The sequence below is a fragment of the Aedes albopictus genome, chromosome 3 (genome assembly GCF_035046485.1).
Source record: "Aedes albopictus strain Foshan chromosome 3, AalbF5, whole genome shotgun sequence".
Classification (NCBI taxonomy): Eukaryota; Metazoa; Arthropoda; class Insecta; order Diptera; family Culicidae; genus Aedes; species Aedes albopictus.
In genome coordinates, this window is record NC_085138.1 from 10486282 (window position 1) to 10492997 (window position 6716).

The window sequence follows — 6716 nt, forward strand, 5'->3', positions numbered from 1 at the left end:
ACCATAGATAGAATAGCTTTTACCATCGTTGGTGACGTCAAACCCGACATCAACCTATCATTCACCTATTTTTATTTTGGCCACCAAACCCAACTTAGACCCAATAGCTGATCGATGTTAGTCCAACAGTGGCCCAACATTCGAAAAAAAAATTGACCCGACATTCGACATTTTTTCAGTCTAGCGGAATTTTGCGGGGTTTTTCGTGTTTCGTGCCAAGCTACTCATTCGAGTAACAATTAATTCAATTGACAAGGATTCGCTTCTCATTTGATAGGTGATTGGATGAAATCGTTTTGAACATAATCAGAAGGAAAAAATGACTGAACAAATTGGTTGGTTAGTGTTCAAATAAATGAATTGGATTTTTGCAACACTGTTTTAAACCTTGCATTGCGATTTTCGAGGAGTCTTGTGGATTTACATCGAGTATGAACTCCAAGGGAATTTTCGTGGACTGTTTGGGAATAGCCGTTCACCTTCAAAGGGCGTTTCCATGCGTTGTAGTAAAACCTTCTAACAAAGAATAAAAATATCAAGATTAATAATAGATCAAGAATGTCCACTTCGGCGACGAAAAAAAGTTCGACAACATGTGTTATTTCATGTCGATTGACAACTTGTTGACATCTTCCTTGCGAGAGTCATTGCAATTAATTGATAGGGAGGTGTTTGTATCAGGGGGTAGTATCAATGATCCTGACATTCTCACTGAATGTTTCAATGCCGTTCTTTGTGATCTGCATGAAACGTTTGTGCCTTTACGCTCTGTTGCTCAATACCGTAAATCTAATCCGTGGTTCAATAACAGCATTGCGAAAGCTATAGTGGACAGGGATTTAGCATTTAAACAATGGAAAACATCATCAAACGACGTAGATCATGCTCTTTATAGAAGACTGCGAAATAGAGTGAACTACCTTATACAGAAGTCAAAAACTGATTACTACAGTTCACAAATCAACACTGATTTACCTCCAAAGCTACTTTGGAAACGATTGAAACATGCTGGAATAAATAATTCCAAAGACTCGTGTAACAATGTTGATGCAAATGATGTAAATACTGTTTTCTCCGAATCATTTAACTAAAGCAATTCTTTCAGACCTGTTCATCGAAATCAAGAACTCCTTGCATTTAATTTCAATGCTGTTGATGAAGTCCAAGTTATTAAGGTGAATATATGACGAAGCCACAACTCGAATTTTCAAGAGCACAAATCTGAAGAACCGAATGTCGGTTTGCGCTGAAAAGTTGATCGAATGGTCACCACCAGGGGGTAATCAATCGATCAACTTTTCAGTTTAAACCGACATTCGGTTCTTCAGATTTGTGCTTTCGAAAATTCGAGGTGTGGCTTCGTTATATATTCACCTTAATGCTTTGTTTGACATCAAATCTGATGCCGTAGGCCTTGATAATGTATCACTTAAATTCCTAAAAATGTGTATCCCATGCATACTTCCATTGATAGTACACATGTTCAATACAATTGGCTTCTTTAACGGTGTTGAGATAATTGGATATTCTCAATCTGCATGTCAAGCTGAGCCGAAATCCAAATTTTCATGAATTTTGGAGCTCGGGAACCTATTTAAAAATCAATTTGAAGTTTGTATGGGAGCGATTTGCCGAATCACCCCTCGGCGCAGTTTGTACAAGGCGGAGCTGTCAAACAGTTGCCCAACTGTCAAAAAGTGGTTTCAAAAAATCTCTTTGAAATTGATTTTAGGTGCCAAAATAAAGTTGTAAAAATTTAAAAAAAATCATAGTGGCTCAGAAAAAGGTACTCTTTCGTATAGAATTGCAAAATCGATACATTTTTCAAAATTTAAAAACCCAATTGTTACAAGTAGACGGTTTCCCAAATGCTGGAAAGAAGCAAAGGTTATCCCCATTAAGAAAAAAAACCCTCTTTGAACTCCATTCGAAATTTACGTCCCATTAGCATTTTGAGTGCCCTGTCTAAGGTCTTCGAACTTCTGCTCAAAAAACAAATATGTAAATATGTTGATGAATTTAACCTTTTAACGCAATTTCAATCAGGTTATAGGTCTAAACATAGTACGAAAACAGCTATGATGAAAGTTTTTGGCGACATTGGGGTAGTACTAGACAAAGGAAAACCAGTAGTATTAGTTTTGCTAGATTTTTCAAACGCATTCGACACGATTTGCTATTCAAAGCTTTGCACCAAACTTCAGAATAAATTTGGATTTTCTTTTGAAGCTACACAACTGATTTACTCTTATCTAACTGAATGCACTCAATGTGTATACAATAATAGAAGTTATTCTAGTTTTAACCCGATAACGTCTGGAGTTCCTCAGGGGTCTATACTAGGACCCATTTTCTTCGCTTTATACATTAATGATTTGCCCAACGTGTTGAAATATTGCAAAGTTCACATATATGCTGATGATGTTCAACTCTATTTTGATTGTTCAGATCATGAATTGAATACCATTTCTAGATACGTCAATGAAGACTTGGCCAGGATACTTGATTGGTCCACAAGAAATCAACTATCGATAAACGTAGAAAAGACGCACGCAATGTACTTGACCACAACCCGTGCTGAGAGTTTTCCAATGCTGTCTTTAAATGGGAATTCTTTAATATACGTGGAGAAAGCCTCTAGCCTCGGTTACACGTTGAAAAATGATTTTAGTTGGGATGATTACATTCTTCAACAGTGTGGAAAAATTTATGGCAAGTTGAAAACTTTGCAACTTACTGCACATTTTCTTACCTCTGAAATTAAATTGAAATTATTTAAAGCCTTGATTTTTCCGTTTTTTTATTGCATGTGATTTTTTGTTACCTCAAGCTTCGGCAAACTCGATGAATAAACTCCGTGTAGCCTTGAATGCCTGTGTGAGATACGTTTTCAATCTTAGGCGTTTCGATCATGTTTCACACTTGCAATGTAAATTAATAGGATGTTCTTACGAAAACTTTGCCAAACTTCGAGCATGTGTTATAATTCATAGCATTATAGCACATAAAGAACCTGATTATTTACACAGTAAATTGACTTTTAGTAGAAGTGGGAGATGTATTAAATTTATCTTGCCTCGGCACCTATCGTCTAAGTATGGAAATTCATTTTTTGTAAGAGGTGTTGCGTATTGGAACTCGTTACCAAATGAACTAACTGTTGAATCATCAGGGATGGGATTTAGACGGAAATGTTTTGAGCACTTTAGTTAAAGATACTTATTATGTTATTATACAAGACAACTTAACTAAGCTATGATTCTGTAAGGTCGAATGTGAATAGTTGCACTTATTCTACACAAAATCAATGAAACATAAAAAAGACGTTAGGTCTTAAGTTACTTATTTGAATAAATAAAATGAATGAATGAATGAATATACCAGCCGTTGCAGTTATCGAATTTCGTTCGCTAAGTGACAAGTAAACAAGTTGCAGTTATCGAACGTCTACTGTAGTACAATGCAGAGGGGAGACACTAGTTTTGCAAAGCTGAAACATCCCAAAAAAGCCACGAAAGTTTTACTTTTCTTTGGATATTTCGGCTTGGCAAAATTAGTATAATCACCAAACGATATGTCGCAAGACAGAGTTCATAAAAAAAATCGCGAAATGGCCACTTCCCCGGGGCATTTGATAGTGGCCAATATGTCCAGAAAGTCTCTAAATGGCTTCTGGAGTTCTTGTTTCTTCATGAAGATTGATATCACAGCCCAACATTTTTTTTGTCTCACGAGCAAACTTATGTGTCTCTGACAGATTTTGGGCGGCTGAATCCGAATCCGGGCTCAGATTTACTCCAGCACGTCACAATGTTGAGCTATACCTCAGTTTATTTATAGGAAAAAATGTGTGATTTTGGCCTTTTTTGACTGCAAGTCATAAAGCATGGAAATATTTTTTTAAGCAATCAAAGTGTTAATTGGCCAATTAACAACTAAGTTAACGATTTATGCCAAATATTTCGTTTAATCAAGTCAAATTTGATATTTTTTAGCATTTTATGGTAGATACAATATTTGCCATACAAGTAAGCCTCCGAAACTTACATGCAAGTTCAGTGCCCAACTTAAAATGCATAGAACTATAAAATTTGATTTGATAAAACGAAATATTTGGCATAGACCGTTAATTAAGGTGTTGATTGACCAATTCATACTTTGATGGCTTTAAAAAATAATTTCCATGCTTAAAGGCTTGCATTCAAAAATGTCCGAAATCACACATTTTGCCCTATAAATTGAGGTATAGCCAAGGGGAATGACATATCCTTTACCAACCGGAATATCCGCATTTATCCGTATCTAACCGTCGTTAACCGCGTCTAACTGCTGCTCACTTAGCAGCTCGCTTAGCAACGGTTATCGACGGTTAGAAACGGATAAATGCGGATATTCCGGTTAGAAAAGGATATGTCATTCCCCTTGGGTATAGCTCAACATTGTGACGTTGATTGATTGATTTGTCTTTATTTAAGAGACTTTCAGCCCTTGGCTGGTTCGTCTCTACATTGTGACGTGCTGGAGCAAATCTAGGCCCGGATTCAGATTCAGTGGCCCAAAATCTGTCAGAGACACATAAATTTGCTTTTGAGACAGACGAAAAGTTAATTTTTGTTTCGTTGTGTATACTGCATGTGAAGATTTAGCCAGTGCTGAAAATGCTGGCTGAATTCAGAAGGTGAACTGAAAAATATGGTATATGAAAAACTTGTGCGGCTAGACCAGTTCTACAAGAAAGTCAAGAAAAAACTCAATTTTCAATATTTAAGGTAAATGTTATGAACTACCTTCGAAAATGCCATCATCATCATGAATATCAAATGGCATTTTTCGAAGATAGTCGATGACATTGACCTTGAAAATTAAAATAAGAGCATTTTTTCCGTTACTCTTGACAAGCCGCAAAAGTTTTTCATAGGGTACGAGCACCGGTTTTGGCCATATTCTTAACTAAGGTTTCTATTTTGGCCAATCACGTGTATTTCTTACGGGAGTGGCCAAATTAGAAGCACCCTGGCCAAAATATAGACATATGGGATCCAATTTTTAAAGAAACAATATTTTTTTCTTGCATTTTTTTACTAAAAAGCTTTGGTTTTACAGCATTAATCATCATATTCTATTAGGATCTAGTAGTAAAAAATAAATTTATGCTGATTAAAGTCGCAACAGGCTGAATAGCGCACTATGGCCAAAACGCCGAATTGACCAAAATCGATGCTTCTACCCTATTGCATATTTTTCAGTTCAGCTTCTGAAATAAGATGTAGGTGGTTGAATCTAGATATGTCGAAGTGATATTTTCAGCATTGGTTAGAATGTGGCCACTGTAGGATAAGAGATTGGATATGGGATAATATAAAAAAAATAACGGTATTGAATAATATAAGAATTGTAGGATTAAATATTGATACGGAAGAGAAAGAAAAAAAAACATCGAAATAAAACAACATGAACACCCCTATTACGTACTAGCGAGGTCACTCACTGCTTCATAGACCACCTCACGGCGAAATTCTATCTCTTTCGCTCTTTCAGAGAGTTTGAAAACAACAGGACCAGTACCTGTCAAATTTGACAGGTGTTGGTCCTGTTGTTTTCTAATTTCCCGTAGGAGCGAAAGAGAGCAATTTATTAATGACGTCACCGTGCAATGGAGTATAGTATGATCGACTGTATCGACTGAATCGAGAAAAAAACGTGGCAACGTGGGAGCGTGCCTCACGCAAACTGTGCGCCGAGCTATATGCGAGTCAGTTGATAGACTGAAGCAAACGACGACGGACAAGCTGACTTCGCTCCGACGATAGGCAAGCGGGTGGAGCCGCTTTCTGCAGGTCGGAGCATTGAAGATCGGCAACGGCAGCCATACCGGCAGTTTACCGGCAGCGAGGATTTTGGAATTTCCTCATTGTGGCTGTTTGAAGGTGTGGACGGGTGACAGAGTTGGTAGCTCTGGTCACGACAATTGGCGCAGCAATCTCCCGGAAGAAAGTGAAGTGAGTGTGAAGAAAAGTTTTTAATTGAAAGCAGGCTGGCGGGCAGGACAGCTTTGCTCCTCTTCTGCAGTAATCTGGCGAGAAAAAGGACAGATTACCGGCATGTAGAGGAATAGTGGAAGCAATCTGGCGTAAAGGACTGATTTGCTTGGTTAAAATAAAAGAAGACAATGGCAAACTGGCGTGTGAAAAGGACAGTTTTGCTCTTCTTCTGCAGTAGTCTGGCGAGAAAAAGGACAGATTTTCTGCATGTAGAAAAATAACGAAAGCAATCTGGCGTGAAGGGACTGATTTGCTTGGTTAAAATGGAAGAAGAAAATGGCAGGCTGGCGTGTGAAAAGGACAGTTTTGCCAAAATCGAATATAACTAGCAAACTGGCGTGTGAAAAGAACAGTTTTGCTCTTCTGGAGTAATCTGGCGAGAAAAAAGGACAGGTTTCTTGCATGTTTACATAGTTGACAAAATGGCAAACTGGTGCGTGTAAAGGACAGTTTGCCGGACAAATGGAAATGGCAATCAGAGCAGATTACCGAAACTCAGATGGATAGATTTGCCATGCGATGATTAACCTACAGTTGACAGTTGAATTCGAATAACAGATTAAATTAGAAAAGCTGAAAAGCTATTAGCAAGCTGATGCTAAAAAAAAGGACTGTTTTGCTTAAAATTGAAAGAGAAATCTGATGTAAGTGGGTGAAGATTTGAGCAGGCTGGCG